The following is a 19,833-nucleotide window of genomic DNA, read 5'->3' on the forward strand; positions in this document are numbered from 1 at the left end:
TGTTCCACACTACTCTGCCATACCTTCCATGTCTTGTTCCACACTACTCTGCCCACTACTCTGCCATACCTTCCATGTCTTGTTCCACACTACTCTGCCACACCTCCCATGTCTTGTTCCACACTACTCTGCCGCACCTTCCATGTCTTGTTCCACACTACTCTGCCACACCTCCCATGTCTTGTTCCACACTACTCTGCCGCACCTCCCATGTCTTGTTCCACACTACTCTGCCACACCTCCCATGTCTTGTTCCACACTACTCTGCCGCACCTCCCATGTCTTGTTCCACACTACTCTGCCGCACCTCCCATGTCTTGTTCCACACTACTCTGCCACACCTCCCATGTCTTGTTCCACACTACTCTGCCGCACCTCCCATGTCTTGTTCCACACTACTCTGCCGCACCTCCCATGTCTTGTTCCACACTACTCTGCCGCACCTCCCATGTCTTGTTCCACACTACTCTGCCGCACCTCCCATGTCTTGTTCCACACTACTCTGCCACACCTCCCATGTCTTGTTCCACACTACTCTGCCGCACCTCCCATGTCTTGTTCCACACTACTCTGCCGCACCTCCCATGTCTTGTTCCACACTACTCTGCCGCACCTCCCATGTCTTGTTCCACACTACTCTGTCGCACCTCCCATGTCTTGTTCCACACTACTCTGCCGCACCTCCCATGTCTTGTTCCACACTACTGTGCCACAGGTGTGCCACACCTGTGCTCCTCACTATTGTGCCACAGGTGTGCCACACCTGTGCTCCTCACTATCCCATAATACACCTTTCTAGGTGGCTCACCTTATGTTATTCTCTTGATTAAGTCCTCTACATTTTCTTTATAACAAAAAGCGAACAAATACAATAACAAAAATCCTTTACATTTGATAATTATGAAAGAATTTTATTTTTAATTTTTTTTAATTTATGCACTCATGGTAACCCAAAAATTTAATTTACATTAGATGCGTTTGTGTTTCAACATGTAATTTTGAGTGATGTATGTTCAAAGTGTTTCTGACATTTTCGTAGTTTTGTTCTACCCAACAGTGTTGGTGGGCATTATGGGTTTTTGGGCAGCAGTGGGAAGACATGGGCCAACTACTTGGATACAGATAATACAACTGTAACTGCTCTCATCTGGTATTTTATTGTATTTGTTAAATTGTATCATTTCCATTTTCATCCATGACATCATTCTCTCTCTTTTCCATACTGTATAACATTAGATATATACAGTATACAATAAGATCTTGAAATCATTAGCCCTACCTTGAGGTTACCTTGAGGTGCTTCTGGGGCTTAGCGTCCCTGTGGCCCGGTCGTCGACCAGGCCTCCTGGTTGCTGGACTGATCAACCAGGCTGTTGGACGCGGCTGCTCGCAGCCTGACGTATAAGTCACAGCCTGGTTGATCAGGTATTGATCAAAAATAATTATTTAATATACTGTTTTGTCACGTCTCTTCAGGATCCAGAACGAAGCAACAACTGGTGGAGGGTCTGCAGATTCTTATGAGCAGGGTTTGGGAACATGGCGATACCAAGACGGGTGACGGTTCCCAGGAGGTTCATGGCTCGCACACGTTTCGTAATCCAGATACTGGTATAAAGAGCAGTACAGGGTATCATAAGGTTAGTATATGATCTTGTATGTTAGCTAGTCATACCTTTAGTAACTACATTCCAGAAATGTCCCCTTCTCTCCGTACCCGCACCTTTAGTCAAATTTTTTTGGACCTTTAACCCTCAAACCGCGCATATCATATATAAATGATATCAGTGACAAAACCGGAACCGCGCACATCATTTATATATGATTTCGTGTCTAGCGCTATAATTTAAACGCCCCGCCTGGGATAGGGGTAGTCATCGGCAAGCCTCGACCAAACATAAACAAACCCCGCCTGGGAAAAAAATCCAGCGTGGGTCCCCTTTGTGTACAGAGCTCAGTTACCCGGCGGACACCATGGCGAGCACATCACGTTCCGACGACCGACCCCGCTCAGCGAGACGTTCCTCGAGACCTCTGACCGAGGACGAAATTACTCGTAATTTGTTCCAGGATGGTGATGAGTCTGATATAGACGACTCAGACTTTGATCATGACTATACACAGCCCACAGAGGTGGATACGACCGACGACGAGTGTGAACATGCTGGCTCCACCAGGGCTAGGCCTAGCATCTCGCCCATGCCTCCTCGCCCTCACTCCACCCCAATTTCAGCAAGACCACACAGTTCATGTGCTCCCTTGCAAGATATTGATGTTTTGCTCGACGATTCTGAAGAAGGTGAATCATTTTCCGGTTTTAGTGACTTAGAATCGGAAAATAGTTTTGCTAGTGCCAGTGGAGGAGTGTGTGGTGTTGCCAAGCGACAATTTGTCGCGTCAGCAGCATCTGGCCGAGCCATGCGGCACCGCATGGCACCACAGGAACAAAGACCCTCAACATCGAGGAATTTTCCATCACCATCCCCGCCCGCCCCTACTGTTCCTAGACCTGCTTCAGCTCCTGGTACACAGTTTCCTCGCCGTGGTGCCGCTATTGGCTCTAGAAAGACACCCGGTGTTTTTGTGTGGAGTGATGGGACAGATTTTGTTCCACAAATTCCTGTTTTTGATAATTCGGATGTTGGAATTACAGACATTTTCCCTGATAAAGGTGCAGATATGTGTGAAATGGACTATTTTACTGCATATTTTGATGAGCCGCTAATGGAACATCTTGTTCAGGAGACGAACAAATATGCGAGTGATCTCATTGATGAGGAGGAGTTATCCGATTTTTCACGTTTGCAGCGATGGAAAGATACGACTGTAGGTGAAATGTATGTGTTTTTGGCACTGTGTATGTTGATGAAACATTGTGTCAAACACGTAATCGATCATTATTGGAGCAACGACCATACTGTTCCAACACCAATGTTTGGCAAATATATGTCTCGAGACCGATTTGCAATAATCCTCAGGTGTCTTCACTTTGCAAATGATGAAGACAGGAATGATGAAGATAGGCTTTGGAAGGTAAGGCACGTACTGAATGAATTTATCGGAAAGTACAGGGATTTCTACGTACCAGCTCAGAAGCTTGTGATTGACGAATCCCTTGTGCTTTTCAAAGGACGTCTTGCCTTCAAGCAGTATATTCCCTCCAAACGCCACCAATTTGGATTGAAATTCTTTGTACTCTGTGACTGTGAAACAGGAATTGTGTTACATATGATAATGTATACGGGTACAAATGTAGACATTCCTGCTAATGACCAACATGGCTTCTCAGGTAGTGTTGTGAAGTCACTGCTTGCACCATATCTGAACAAGGGCCACATTTTATATACAGATAACTATTATACCAGTCCCTTGCTAACTAGGTTCTTGCTTGATAATAGAACTGGTGTGTGTGGCACAGTGAAGGCAAAACGAAGGGAAATGCCAGTGTTTCCAGGTGCTATGCAGGTTGGTGATTGCGAGCTCAGAAAAACAGGTGGAATGCTTTCAGTGCGGTGGAAAGACAGGCGTGAAGTGAACATGTTGACCACCATTCATGCTGGAACAATGCTGGACAGTGGCAAGGTGAACAGAACCACCAGAGAAATAATCTATAAGCCAGATTGTGTCTTGGACTATAACATCAACATGCGTTTGGTGGATAAATGTGATATGATGGTGGGGGCAGTGGAGTGTGTACGGAAAACAGTGAAGTGGACCAAGAAAATGTTTTTCCACCTTGTTGATGTAACAATGCTGAACAGTTACAATATGTATCTTGTCAAAACAGGTGGTAAATGTAATTTCCGTGCATTCAATTTTACTGTAGTAACACAATTACTACAGAAGTTTGGCAAAGTAATTCCTGGTGTACAGAGGCCCATTCTGAACCCGGTATTGCACCATGCTCCAACACCCAGGCTCGCTTACAGGGATGCCTTTTTGACACACAATCTCAGGTTTTTACCACCAACTGGAAAGCGTGCAGTAGGCCAGCGTGCGTGTGTAGTATGCTGGTCAACAACCAAGAGGGAACAGAAAAGAAAAATGGTGATGACTTGGTGCACAGCGTGTCAGGTCCCTCTGTGCCATGTCCGATGTTTCAACGAGTATCACAGTCTTGATGACTTCTAAATGTCCAAGACTGGTGCCAAAACATGTAAATACAGAATAAGTGAGTGTATATAATGGAAATAAATCATAAGAAATAGTATATTTTATTGTGAAATAAGACATTTTTGTGCAAATACTTGTGACACTAATATGTGGATACAATATACATTGACAACAGTTTTATGTTTATAAATCATCTTGTGAGAACATATTGAACCACACCAGTGAAAAAAATGGGTGTAAAATACGCCATAGATACTGTAAATAATAACGTGAAAATAAATTCGCGGCAACTCGCGCTCCTTCTCCGTCGCGCCTGACTCACCCCGGGCGCACAGCAGTCCAGCGAAGATCAGGCGTGACGTCATCGACGATCTTCTCGGGTCATTTACGTCCACGGTAAGTGTAATTAAATTTTTTTATTATTTTTCCCGTGCTCAGGGAACACAAATAAAGAGATTAAAAAGAAAAAAAAAATTTTTTAGAATTTTTTTTTTTGTTGCGCGTGTGGGTGTTAATTCCATTTGGACCCCGAGCGGTTTGAGGGTTAAAAACAAAAATATTTCATGAATGTGAGAAAAAGTAATTAACTTTTGTGGGCATATTTCCAAAACCTTGGTGTTCCCTCCTACAGGTCAGTATTATGCAAATTGTTCCTGTACAAATACACACTTTGTAAAAGTAGACTACATACACACACACAAATCACAATAGCGTGATGCATCAAATGATCAACTCCACAAGGGCCGTGATAAGGCTCATCACGGCCCTTGTGGATTTGTTCATTTGACTACATATATTTATTTTGTATTTTTGTCTTAGTCTTGGAATGTATCCTATTTACCTCATAAGATAATTCTTGAAAACTTACACAGTGTGTTAGGGAACATTACTAAATTAGTTTTGAAATTTAATGGGAAATAATTGTTTATTAATATCATATTTTATCACCTTCAATTCTAGCTAGCCTGCAATATATATTTTTGTATTTTATTAATAGAGCTAACACAACTCTGCCTTTATGGAGGGAAGTGAAGGAACACTGGCAGCTCATCAGACCAGGGAGCCGGTCAGCCGAGCGGACAGCACGCTGGACTTGTGATCCTGTGGTCCCGGGTTCGATCACGGGCGCCGGCGAGAAACAATGGGCAGAGTTTCTTTCACCCTATGCCCCTGTTACTTAGCAGTAAAATAGGTACCTGGGTGTTAGTCAGCTGTCACGGGCTGCTTCCTGGGGGTGGAGGCCTGGTCGAGGACCGGGCCGCGGGGACACTAAAGCCCCGAAATCATCTCAAGATAACCTCAAGAGACCCTCACTGCCTGAGGGTTTGGGGGAACCAGTAAATGAAGACCATTGATCTGAATGTTTACATGCACCCATGCACTCTCAAACAATTTATAGGTTGTTGAGGTTTTCTTATGTGCCCTTACTTATGTGTACAAGAACATCTATAAATACTGAGTTGATCATTTTGTAACCAGTCCAGAGCCCAAGTGAATTTCTTTAGTGGGTTGGCGGTGTTGCAGGGCGGCAGAGGGCTGTGCTGTGGTACGTGCAACAGGAAGTTCAACACGAGGCAGCAACGGCCGCTTCTCCTGCCTAAATGTGGTCACACATTCTGCAAGTCATGCCTTGGTATTTATTAAAGGTTATGTGAAATTATCTGTAAGGTTAGATTATAAATCAAAACAAATTTATATTTTAGTACAAATAAAAACAGAGAAGTGTTATACTGGATAAGGGTCGTCTCCAAAGAAACGGCAAAGAGGTACTCTTCAATGGCAAGAAAGTCTCTTAACAGTCTCCGCGGCGTAGTGGTAAGACACTCGCCTGGCGTTCCGCGAGCGCTATGTCATGGGTTCGTATCCTGGCCGGGGAGGATTTACTGGGCGCAATTCCTTAACTGTAGCCTCTGTTTAACACAACAGTAAAATGTGTACTTGGATGAAAAAAACGATTCTTCGCGGCAGGGGATCGTATTCCAGGGACCTGCCCGAAACGCTACGCGTACTAGTGGCTGGACAAGAATGTAACAACTCTTGTATATAAGAAAAAAGCTAAAACTATCTGTAGTGAAAATAAATTTAGCCAAATAAAGGGTAACATGATAAAAATGTGAAACACTCTTGTGTTTCTCATATATTGGAATCAAAGAAGAACTTTAGTAAAATCAATATTCTTTACAGGTCATTGGAGTAAATATGCTATCAGTCAGTGATACTAAATTCATTAGCTTTTATCAACTTGAACAACCGTTGCAAATAAACTCCCAGCATCTAAATCAGTGTAAATTACTAACTCAGGCACCTAGTACCAGTATTTATATACAGCACAGTATATCCATAACAAATTCTGCAGATGTTAATTGTAACAGCATTGACAACCAACAATAATGCATAAAAAAACAACAAATAGCAACCATAATGTATAAAAAAGCTTACATGTTAGAGCTGTGGCAATAGCCTTACTCTACAATATATCACTTGAACTCTAAACCTTCCCTGATATCCTTAAAATGACTTACCTACCTTACCTTGAGGTGCTTCCGGGGCTCAGCGTCCCCGCGGCCCGGTCGTCGACCAGGCCTCCTGGTTGCTGGTCTGATCAACCAGGCTGTTGGACACGGCTGCTCGCAGCAGAGTAATCCCAGTCCATAAAAGTGGAGATTTCACTGAAGTAAACAACTACAGACTAATATAAATCTTACCCACTTTATAAAAAACTAACGTACAAACAGCTTTACTCCTACCTAGCTAAGCAGGAGTAAAGTTTAGCTCTTGCCACTATGGCTACAGACCTCCCCCAAAAAAGTGAGATTGCTTTAACAAATTATGCTTTAATAAATATGCTTGACTTGATATACACAGCATATAACAAATATGAGGACACAATAAGTATTTGTTGATATTTGTAAGGCCTTCGACACTTAACCAGAATTACCTTGTCAGATTACATCACTGTGGAGTCGAGAGATCACTCTCTACAATACACTCAATCTTACCTCGGTGAAGACACCAGTATGGTTCTGTAAATGATTCTAGTTGACCAGACCACACACTAGAAGGTGAAGGGACGACGACATTTCGGTCCATCCTGGACCATTCTCGAGTCGATTGTGATTGTTTCGGTCCAGGACGGACCGAAACGTCGTCGTCCCTTCACCTTCTAGTGTGTGGTCTGGTCAACATACTTCAGCCCCGTTATTGTGACTCGTCGCCTCCAAATGATTCTACTTTGTGCTGTGCTACTTTGATACTACAGTACTTGAATGTACTACTGTACCAGTTAATATTGACATTCCACAGGGCAGTACAGTTGGTTCAATACTCTTATACTGTACATCAATGACCTACAGTATGCCTCACAATAACTATTTGCTGATGACATACCCTTTCATGTCCCTTCTGCCTGATATGTGTGGAGTCAAGAGCGTATGTATTTGGCCAAATAGTAAATATAATGATTTAATTGTTGTGGCCATGTTCTAAGAACAAGAAGCCACAGACTCGAGCTAAGATACAGAGGTGCCACAAATCATACACAATGTGAACAGTGGTAGATGGATGAAATATTTTAAATGAGTGGGTAAGAACTAACAGGAAAGATGGGATAGATCAATTGTATCTAATTCTGTAACTTAGGAAATTATATACTGTTTCTTCCATAATTTATTCTTTTTGAAATATAGGACACAATGGTTTAACTACTAATACAACCCACCGTTTGGTCCCAAACTTTTCGGACTCTAATGCTCATTGAAAATGATAGTAGGTTACAAAATTCTGTATTCCAGTTCATATAATACATTGTTGTAACAGTACTGTATGGTAATTTCTGTATTTTTTCTCTCTAGGAGAGATAGGTAGGCGTGAGCGTCCGTGTTGCCCTACTTGTCATTCGTTCCAAGATGTTGACGTTGAGAATTTGCCAACGAACATAACCATACTAGAATTGCTACCCACGGTAAGGGAGGTGATGTGTGGTGAAGATGACTGCCAGTCATGATGTATGGTGAAGATGACAGGTAGTAATGGTGACTCAACAATACAAGGGGAGTGAACTCTTTAAGACACCATGACAGATGTACATTAAAGACACAATAGCTCTCAATCTTCTTGAGGTTATCTTGAGATGATTTCGGGGCTTTTTAGTGTCCCCGCGGCCCGGTCCTCGACCAGGCCTCCACCCCCAGGAAGGGGCCCGTGACAGCTGACTAACACCCAGGTACCTATTTTACTGCTAGGTAACAGGGGCATAGGGTGAAAGAAACTGCGCAATGTTTCTCGCCGGCGCCTGGGATCGAACCCAGGACCACAGGATCACAAGTCCAGCGTGTTGTCCGCTCGGCCGACCGACTCTCTCACGAACATATAATTAAAATAGCTTTATATTGGAGTAATAGTGCCAGGACACCTTAGGCAGTTGTGTTAGCAGCTGTGCCGAGGCAGGTGAGGGATGTGACTCCTTGTGGAGCTGTGATGGAAATGATATTGGATATGCAGTCCATGACCTTGTATGTCCATGTGCTGATGTCTGAACCAATACTGCTTCCTGATTTGCTGGGAGGAAACAACTTGGTCTAATGGAAGGTGTGGATGTGGTTATGGTACAACAGCCGTCCAGGGAAGCTGACCGCCGCCAGTAATAATATACAAGTGGCAGAAGAAAATAGAGCTTGTGTTTGAAACTAAGGATATGCAGCTATCTCTATTTTGCTTTCAACTGTTTAAATATTTGTACCTTATGAAATTATATATTCTTATGTCTTAAACAAATGCAGCCTTGAGTTTGACTGTACTGTATATTTATTTCCATCAACAGGAAGAGGATTTTGACGTGTGTGAGAAAGGGAAGAACGACTCGATGATGAACCAAATGATGTCTTATGAAAAGGAAATGATCAATTATGCTATCCGCTGTCACGGCAGGAGATGGCACGCGAGGAGAGAGATTCTGCTTGTTCTCAATCTCGGGAAGAGGACGACGTTAGTTTGAAGATGGCACGAGATCTCCAAGAAAGAGAAATAAAGAGGGCAGCAAAATCTTGTAAACATGAGAAACTCCTGAGGTCATATATTTATGAGAGTGAATCTGCACCAGTTACTGATGGCTATAATGCAAATTGTTATCAAGACTCCGGGAATATGGGAGAAGACTATAATTGTGTTAGAGAGTGGCCTGCTGCAGGAGCAGACAGACATGGTGCATGTAGTACTAAGGCTTGCAAATGCAGCATGCATGATGATTGTATCAAGGAAAGTTGTAGCTTGGATAATGATGAAATAGATGATGGTATTGATAAGAATGAGTCCTGTTCACGTATAGATTTTGCAGGTTCACAAGATCAGTATAACTACATGCCGGTAAAAGATGAGGAGGGGAATATGAAGAATGGCTTCATAGAACAGCATAGCCCACAGGAACTACACCAAACTCCATTATTTTCAGAAACAGGTGAAGATGAACACAAATACAAGGAAGTGCAGCAATATGAGGCAAAAAGAAACTAAGCAAGCACCAGTGGAGAAAGTTGAGGGAAGAAGAAGACCTGAACATGGCCTATGCTCTCTCCCTGTCGGTATGTATCTACTATACACTGTATTATATTACCGCTGGTCCTCAAGCAATCAACATTATTCCCTGGGTCTATCACAGATATCACAGTCTGGTGTTTTACAATCTTTAGTGTGAACAAATCCACAAGGGCCGTGACGAGGATTCGAACCTGCGTCCGGGAGCATCCCAGACACTGCCTTAATCGACTGAGCTACGACAGGGTAAAAAGAGTTGAAAACCGAAGTTTTACTGAACTTCGTAGGTTCTTCGTAGTTCTACTGAATTACTGGATCCCGCAGCCTCTCCTGCGGGATCCTCCTCTCACTGTTGGTTGTGTCTGCAGTGTATAATCTCACTGTTGGTTGTGTCTGCAGTGTATAATCTCACTGTTGGTTGTGTCTGCAGTGTATAATCTCACTGTTGGTTGTGTCTGCAGTGTATAATCTCACTGTTGGTTGTGTCTGCAGTGTATAATCTCACTGTTGGTTGTGTCTGCAGTGTATAATCTCACTGTTGGTTGTGTCTGCAGTGTATAATCTCACTGTTGGTTGTGTCTGCAGTGTATAATCTCACTGTTGGTTGTGTCTGCAGTGTATAATCTCACTGTTGGTTGTGTCTGCAGTGTATAATCTCACTTGGTTGTGTCTGCAGTGTATAATCTCACTGTGGTTGTGTCTGCAGTGTATAATCTCACTGTTGGTTGTGTCTGCAGTGTATAATCTCACTGTTGTTGTGTCTGCAGTGTATAATCTCACTTGGTTGTGTCTGCAGTGTATAATCTCACTGTTGGTTGTGTCTGCAGTGTATAATCTCACTGTTGGTTGTGTCTGCAGTGTATAATCTCACTGTTGGTTGTGTCTGCAGTGTATAATCTCACTGTTGTGTCTGCAGTGTATAATCTCACTTGGTTGTGTCTGCAGTGTATAATCTCACTTGTTGTGTCTGCAGTGTATAATCTCACTTGGTTGTGTCTGCAGTGTATAATCTCACTGTTGGTTGTGTCTGCAGTGTATAATCTCACTGTTGGTTGTGTCTGCAGTGTATAATCTCACTTGGTTGTGTCTGCAGTGTATAATCTCACTGTTGGTTGTGTCTGCAGTGTATAATCTCACTGTTGGTTGTGTCTGCAGTGTATAATCTCACTGTTGGTTGTGTCTGCAGTGCTATAATCTCACTGTTGGTTGTGTCTGCAGTGTATAATCTCACTGTTGGTTGTGTCTGCAGTGTATAATCTCACTGTTGGTTGTGTCTGCAGTGTATAATCTCACTGTTGGTTGTGTCTGCAGTGTATAATCTCACTGTTGGTTGTGTCTGCAGTGTATAATCTCACTGTTGGTTGTGTCTGCAGTGTATAATCTCACTGTTGGTTGTGTCTGCAGTGTATAATCTCACTGTTGGTTGTGTCTGCAGTGTATAATCTCACTGTTGGTTGTTTTACTAGTGTATACCTCATTGTTGGTTGTGTTACTAGTAATTACCTAAGTGTAATTACAGGATGAGAGCTACACTCATAGTGGCCTGTCTTCCAGGTACTCTTTGGCATATAAGGCTTTGCAACTACTGACGGTTTTGGCCTCCACCACCTTCTCAATTAACTTGTTCCAACTATTTATCACATTGTTTGCAGAGTATATCACAACAGTGTATGGTTGTGCCTGTTGTGTTACCAGTATTTTCTGTGGAGAGGCCCTCTGGCTCCCCGGAGCTTACCAGGCTCATATGTATGTATTAGACCGTGGCATCAGTCAATTCAATTGGAGTTCAAAATCAAATCAAAAATCAAAATGTTTATTTAGGTAAGGTACATACAAAGAAGAGATTTTACAAAGAGTGATGGATTTATAGTTAGGGCTAGTACATACAATGCCTAAAGCCACTATTACACAAAGCGTTTCGGGCATAAAAAAGTTCTTTTTGAACTTTTTTTAAAAGCTCTTCTTTTTTAGAGTTCAAGAACTCTAAAAAGAGTTCTTGCCTACCTGGGACCACGTCAGCCTAAGGGCCCTGGAAGACCCCATTGGGGTTCATTGGTTCGATGGATGCATCCTCTGGGTCTCATCTCGCCTTGTGCAAGTTCGAAGGTTGCTCTGTCCCCTTGTCTCAGGGTGACATTCACTGGTTTTGCCTCCCTCATGCTGCCTGTTGGGTCAGAGACACCTTTGCCCGGAGTCCTGCGAGTGGTGTTCCTTGCTGGTGCTCCAATTCACCCAATCCACTGATACTGATAATTGGGTGCAAGCAGCTTCGACATTGCATGCAATGTTGTTTGGTTACTGCAACATGCTAGGTTGGTTAACTTTCCGGATGCCCCATGGCTGCCCCGCTTTGGTTATTGGGACCCGGACTTAGGGGCGTTAGTCGCTTGGACTTTTGGTTTCAAAGTTCAAGCTGCCAGCTCCCAAAATGTCTGTTCTTCCCCTCTTGCTGCCGGCTCCCAAACATCTGAGGGTTTCGGAGTCGGGGCGGGTTTAGATGTTGGCGAGACTCGGGCGGTTTCAGGGCTGCCCCATGAAACTGACTATCCACCAAAACTACAAATACCAAGACATTATTTCAACTCAAAATCAAATTGGAAAAATCCTCAGGATCAGTGTCAAACCTTTCTCAAACCTTTCTCAAACCTTTATCAAACCTTGTCAAACCTTTGACAAGCCACTGGCTTCCTGTCCCCATTGAAGTCACTAGTTAAATAGTGGCCCCAGATATACACAGGTAAACAAAAAAATTGGCCCTTAATTAGTGACTTACAAAATATATAAATACAATACAGTATCTATTATGTATCCTTGTAATCAGATCCTCCTGTAACTTTTTACATGTAAAATATCTTTATTGTTCTTAATATACTGTAGTTGTATCCATATATCCTGTTAAAAGATTACTGTATATAAACATTATTGCATAAAATATATTAGTTTGCATATTTTTAACACTAAACATTAAGGTTGCATATGGTCAAAATGCAGTATAAGTTTGTGGGCATTTTGGTACGTTAGTAACTAATAAGTGTAATGTTTTCAGTTGCAGGAGCACAAGCAGAAAAGTGACCCATCACACAGTTGAGGTGTGTTAAGAGGCAGAAATGAGGGGACGCTCACTCTGGAGCTCGTGTGACATCTTTCCGGACTTCCTCACCCGACTCGCGACCACGAATATCCTCTTGAGTGCCACGTTTGCCCTTCAACGAGGTGGAGAGACACTCCCCGAAACAGCTGGAAAATCACTGTAGAAACTACAAATTTGTTAAAAATAATTATTGGAAGAAGAATATCCTCACTGTACAGTATTGTTTATAAAATAGATACTGTAATACACAATTTCATGCTTTACAATATCACAGTTTGAATTTATTCACTTTAAATTGTTTTCCACACCACATTAATAATCTTGTTACTGTTTACTCCACCAGTAGCTGCCCTGAGCTCATGCACCAACTTTTTGGACAAACTTATGCTTGTGCCTGTGAGACTCAACCGCAAGAACAAGGGCTTCTCTACAAAGGCTTTTCATACATTCACAGTCAAAAACAAACAAATCATAGAGTTCTAAGATATACACTACACACACACACATCCACATACAGTATATAGACACTGTTATCTTGAGATTATTTCGGGGCTTTTTTTAGTGTCCCCGCAGCCCGGTCCTCAACCAGGCCTCCACCCCCAGGAAGCAGCCCGTGACAGCTGACTAACACCCAGGTACCTATTTTACTGCTAGGTAACAGGGGCATAGGGTGAAAGAAACTCTGCCCAGTGTTTCTCGCCGGCGCCTGGGATCGAACCCAGGACCACAGGATCACAAGTCCAGTGTGCTGTCCGCTCGGCCGACCGGCTCCCTGTAGATAGATTTTCCTACTAGCTTACCTAGGTCAGTCGGTAAGGGTACTCGGCCCCAGTTTTATATACCACCACCAAGTGGGTTTCTTTTCCAGTCTCAGTACTCCACCCACCTCCATCTTAAGACCATAAGCAATCCAGCCGGGACTGCCCTATCGTAGACTAAGCAGCTGCAGTGTCTAGCTGCTGCAACATCACATGGGATTGCTTGCCTCACAGCAGGGACAGCTGCTAATGTGAGCAACCACCTATTAGCAAGCCCCATGTCAGCAACTGGCACTCTTCTTGTACAGTAGTGCAGTGGCTTCCCATCCTAATCAGCACTGAATATAGAATTATTTGTGGCTAGGTGGAAGTTGACAAGTCTGCTCCTGTCCGCCCCCCAAACAAGAAGGTGCAATGGGTTGGTGAGGTTACATAAGATTGATATTTTTACATTCCTGTAAAGCCACTAACACGTGTAGCGCTTCGGGCAGGTCTAACATATCGAGTAAGATGAAAAGGTACATTGTAGCAAGGTTTTGTATCAACAATAACTACAATGTAAGTTGACAGAGGTGATTACACTGGTAAGGATACATGTCTTAAGTACTAATATTGGGGAAGTGGCTAGTACAAGATACAGTGTGAGTTTAAAGCACAAGGTAGGAAACTATGAGGTTGAAATTAGGTACTTTTTGGTTTTATTTTTGAACAGGGGATGGGTTGGACAATTTTTTATTTAATTCATCGGGGAATGTGTTATACAGTACTCAAATTGTATGTCCGTTGAGACATAACCAATCACAGGCGAGTAGGCCTCTGACGTCAATTCCAAACACGGGCCCTTTTATTTCAATTTAGTATGCACAAACACACAATTATTCATTAACATAGTTTGGGGGAGTTGTGTGGTCATTTTCGAGCCTGCAGGTATTGAAGCAGCTAGCTGTAGTTTTTGTCTTGCTAACACTCTGGGTGCTTCCCTATAGTGTATAGAGCTTCTATATTTAAGATGACCAGACCACACACTAGAATGTGAAGGGACGATGACGTTTCAGTCCGTCCTGGACCATTCTCAAGACAATCGACTTGAGAATGGTCCAGGACGGACCGAAACATCGTCGTCCCTTCACATTCTAATGTGTGGTCTGGTCATCATACTTTAGCCACGTTATTGTGACTCATCGCCTTCTATATTTAACATGATTAAGGATATTAACAAAGGTGCTGCATGCTGTCTTATTTCTGATTGATAGATTTATTTCCAAATACCGTACATAGTAATGTTAAGTGAGTTTGATGCATAAATACTGGACTCTTATATATTTAAGTATATAATAAGTCTTGAACTTAGGACGAGTTGTTAGCTTTCAACAATTTATTTTTAGATAAATTTACTGTACTGTACTATGGGACCAGGATAATTTCTTGAACTAATTTAAATAAATTTTAGAAGACAGAATTAAAAGAAAAAGAATTAGTAATTATGCCTCTCCATAAAGTATATTTTACTTAAATTTGTTTTCCCAATAAAAAAACATGATTACTGTGTAAATGAACCTGTATTGTTCATTTTTTTAAGTTTGTGAATCAAAACCTGGCTTCATGTATGGTTTATGGATCAAAACGTAGCTTTACAGCCCCGTACGTCAGGCTGCGAGCAGCCGCATAGACTGAGTGTTCAGACCAACAACCAAGGGACCAGGCTGCAGGGATACTAATCCTCGGAATCTTCAACTGGTAGTCATCTGTGGTTTGTGAAACAAAACTTAACTTCATGTATGGTTTGTGGGTCAAAACCGGGTTTCATGTACAGTTTGTGGATCAAAACCTGGCTTCATTTATGGTTTGTGGATCAAAACTTGGTTTCATGTGCAGTTTGTGGATCAAAACTTGGTTTCATGTACAGTTTGTGGATCAAAACCTGGCTTCATGTATGGTTTGTGGATCAAAACTTGGTTTCATGTGCAGTTTGTGGATCAAAACCTGGCTTCATGTATGGTTTGTGGATCAAAACCTAGCTTCATGTATGGTTTGTGGATCAAAACCTAGCTTCATGTATGGTTTGTGGATCAAAACCTGGCTTCATGTATGGTTTGTGGATCAAAACCTAGCTTCATGTATGGTTTGTGGATCAAAACCTGGCTTCATGTATGGTTTGTGGATCAAAACCTAGCTTCATGTATGGTTTATGGATCAAAACCTGGCTTCGTGTATGGTTCGGTAATAGCTCATAAAACATGCCCCCATTCAAACACATCTACCTGGCCTGAGTACTTTTAGATTCTAACCATTCTAAATACCGTTCCCATTTACAGTGGCAGCTTGTGACAACAGAATCGGGGGGATGTGGGGGGGGCTGTATCACTATTGTACTGCATAAAACCTCTATTTTTGTCTCATTTTAATGAAAATGTTCAAACTTCAGTTATTAATGTATTGCAAGTAACATATAAAGACTTATTGTTATGACACATTAGTTAGTTGCTTATTATTCTAGTGTGAGGTTATCATACACCTGGCAGTGTTTGCAGACTCGCCCAATTAGTACTTTGTAACGTCTAATGGCCACGCTGTGGGCGATTATTCTTTACTTTGCAAAGAACATTCTTAAAATATTTGTCCCATCAACATTTCATTAGCAGAGATCATTAATATATGTAAAGAGATATTGTTTACTGATACAGTAATAATAATGAGTTTAAGTTTAAGCTCCTCCAGATACTTTATTTACCGGTAAATGATTACATTTTATATGATAAGTTTCACAATACTATACATTATAACCCTTAAAATCCCTAAATACAGTACTATTAAGTGTTGAAGACTGCTTTCATGCATTCAAATATTCCCAACTTTCAAATGTGATACAAAAAAAAAGTTAAAAATAAAAGAAAATTATTATATGTGCCCTTTTTTATGATTTGTTTTAAACTTTTTTTCTTCTAATTAATAAAAATTTTATTTGATAAAAAAATTAGTTTACTTGTAAGCAATTTATAAACATTGATATTTATTTATAACAAAAAGATAATAAACATTGCATGTTTTATTTGTTTTTTTTCTTGAGTAGCCTTGTTCCTGTTACCTACTGTTGAGCAGACCTTGTCCCTGTTACCTACTGTTGAGCAGCCTTGTCCCTGTTACCTACTGTTGAGCAGCCTAGTCCCTGTTACCTACTGTTGAGCAGCCTAGTCCCTGTTACCTACTGTTGAGCAGCCTTGTCCCTGTTACCTACTGTTGAGCAGCCTAGTCCCTGTTACCTACTGTTGAGCAGACCTTGCCCGTTACCTACTGTTGAGCAGCCTAGTCCCTGTTACTGTTGAGCAGCCTAGTCCCTGTTACCTACTGTTGAGCAGCCTTGTCCTTGTTACCTACTGTTGAGCAGCCCTTGCCTGTTGCCTACTGTCGAGCAGCCCTGTCCCTGTTACCTACTGTTGAGCAGCCTAGTCCCTGTTACCTACTGTTGAGCAGCCTAGTCCCTGTTACCTACTGTTGAGCAGCCTAGTCCCTGTTACCTACTGTTGAGCAGCCTAGTCCCTGTTACCTACTGTTGAACAGCCTAGTCCCTGTTACCTACTGTTGAGCAGCCTTGTTCCTGTTACCTACTGTTGAGCAGACCTTGCCTGTTACCTACTGTTGAGCAGACCTTGCCTGTTACCTACTGTTGAGCAGCCTAGTCCCTGTTGCCTACTGTTGAGCAGCCTAGACCCTGTTACCTACTGTTGAGCAGCCTAGTCCCTGTTACCTACTGTTGAGCAGCCTAGTCCCTGTTACTGTTGAGCAGCCTAGTCCCTGTTACCTACTGTTGAGCAGCCTAGTCCCTGTTACCTACTGTTGAGCAGCCTAGTACCTGTTACCTACTGTTGAGCAGCCTAGTCCCTGTTACCTACTGTTGAGCAGCCTAGTCCCTGTTACCTACTGTTGAGCAGCCTAGTCCCTGTTACTGTTGAGCAGCCTAGTCCCTGTTGAGCAGCGTAGTCCCTGTTACCTACTGTTGAGCAGCCTTGTCCCTGTTGCCTACTGTTGAGCAGCCTAGTCCCTATTACCTACTGTTGAACAGCCTAGTCCCTGTTACCTACTGTTGAGCACCCTAGTCCCTGTTGCCTACTGTTGAGCAGCCTAGTCCCTATTACCTACTGTTGAACAGCCTAGTCCCTGTTACCTACTGTTGAGCACCCTAGTCCCTATTACCTACTGTTGAGCAGCCTAGTCCCTGTTACCTACTGTTGAGCACCCTAGTCCCTGTTACCTACTGTTGAGCAGCCTAGTCCCTGTTACCTACTGTTGAGCAGCCTAGTCCCTATTACCTACTGTTGAACAGCCTAGTCCCTGTTACCTACTGTTGAGCACCCTAGTCCCTATTACCTACTGTTGAGCACCCTAGTCCCTGTTACCTACTGTTGAGCACCCTAGTCCCTGTTACCTACTGTTGAGCAGCCTAGTCCCTGTTACCTACTGTTGAGCAGCCTAGTCCCTGTTACCTACTGTTGAGCAGCCTAGTCCCTATTACCTACTGTTGAACAGCCTAGTCCCTGTTACCTACTGTTGAGCAGCCTAGTCCCTATTACCTACTGTTGAACAGCCTAGTCCCTGTTACCTACTGTTGAGCACCCTAGTCCCTGTTGCCTACTGTTGAGCAGCCTAGTCCCTGTTACCTACTGTTGAGCACCCTAGTCCCTGTTGCCTACTGTTGAGCAGCCTAGTCCCTGTTACCTACTGTTGAGCACCCTAGTCCCTGTTACCTACTGTTGAGCAGCCTAGTCCCTATTACCTACTGTTGAACAGCCTAGTCCCTGTTACCTACTGTTGAACAGCCTAGTCCCTGTTACCTACTGTTGAGCAGCCTAGTCCCTATTACCTACTGTTGAGCAGCCTAGTCCCTGTTACCTACTGTTGAGCAGCCTAGTCCCTGTTACCTACTGTTGAGCACCCTAGTCCCTGTTACCTACTGTTGAGCACCCTAGTCCCTGTTACCTACTGTTGAGCACCCTAGTCCCTGTTACCTACTGTTGAGCACCCTAGTCCCTGTTACCTACTGTTGAGCACCCTAGTCCCTGTTACCTACTGTTGAGCACCCTAGTCCCTGTTACCTACTGTTGAGCACCCTAGTCCCTGTTACCTACTGTTGAGCACCCTAGTCCCTGTTACCTACTGTTGAGCACCCTAGTCCCTGTTACCTACTGTTGAGCACCCTAGTCCCTGTTACCTACTCCAAAACTGATGCAAATTCAAAGCAAATTCCATATTTATCTGAGGTCTTTCTATCTCTAATGGCTTCAACGAGGGGCAGGAAGCCAGCGGCTTGTGAAAGCCCCCTCCCCCTATTAGTCCTTAAGATTTTATTGTGCTGAGCTTAAATATCTGAAATTTCTAATTTTGTCCATGAGGTTCCATTGGTTTATAACCCTATGGGTGAAAAAAAAACTTCTTTTCCTTCCACATTGGGGCTTGAAGCCGTATAATCCACATTTCAGAACAAAATAATCTGAGGTTGTGTAATAGTTTCATAAAGAAAGTTGAATTAGGAGTTGAGCAACATGCGGGTTGTCGAGAATCTATATGGTCCAATATAAATGATCAAAATGGCGGCAAACTATGAAATTAATAGTTGGAGTAGAGTATAGAGCGGACAGAACAATATCAGAGGAATTTATTGAGCTGCATTATGAAAATAGTTTAAGCCCCAAGATCTTATAATAAGTGAATCTAACATTGCAAATTGAAATTTAATTCTTGGCCGTGTACATGATTCTCCTTGCTAATATAGCATATTACAACCTAAGCAAGGCAACAGCATGCTAGATCTTGGACAATAGGTATTCAACTCTTTAAAATCCATATAAATGTCCATGGACGATTATTTCGTTGGCTATCTTTGAGAAGTCTATCATAGGATGACAAGAATTTAAAAATCATTCTCTTGTGGGAGTTAATTTATTAATATATTACAGCATGATAATAATTATGGATAAATTTGATAATTGCTATAATCATTGTATAACTCATACTGTATATGTACAGCCTTAATTATATTGATATCAAAATGATATAGCCTCATGTTTTTATATTTAAATATAACCGGTAATGGGGGGAGGAAAATGGCTAATAATGATTATAAACTGGCTACAGGTCATAAACTAGCAGTTAAAGTGGAGGTTTAACCACTTAAAACTAATAATTACTGCTTCCTTCCCTCCATACCTTCATTTTAAAATTAATATTTAAAATGCATACTTTAATAGAAAAAAACGAGGGTAGAAAAACAAGATACATTTTTGTTATATTTTATATACTGATAATTATTTATGATATATGGGGTGAGAGTATTGTGAGAGGTCAGAG

The 19,833-nt window shown here is 42.3% G+C and overlaps 1 long non-coding RNA gene across 2 annotated transcripts; it reads left to right on the forward strand.

The window, feature by feature from the left end:
* The first annotated feature begins 1,493 nt into the window (after positions 1-1,493).
* LOC138350656 (uncharacterized) lies at positions 1,494-16,540 on the forward strand. 2 transcript variants are annotated; one of them, XR_011222175.1, is made up of 5 exons: positions 1,494-1,640; positions 5,593-5,746; positions 7,965-8,074; positions 8,933-9,689; positions 12,689-16,540. It is a non-coding gene; the product is annotated as an uncharacterized lncRNA (long non-coding RNA). The 2 variants fall into 2 exon arrangements; XR_011222174.1 differs by having other exon boundaries at positions 5,638-5,746.
* Positions 16,541-19,833: the final 3,293 nt, after the last annotated feature.

The sequence above is a fragment of the Procambarus clarkii genome, chromosome 46, assembly GCF_040958095.1.
Source record: "Procambarus clarkii isolate CNS0578487 chromosome 46, FALCON_Pclarkii_2.0, whole genome shotgun sequence".
In the NCBI taxonomy this organism is placed as follows: domain Eukaryota; kingdom Metazoa; phylum Arthropoda; class Malacostraca; order Decapoda; family Cambaridae; genus Procambarus; species Procambarus clarkii.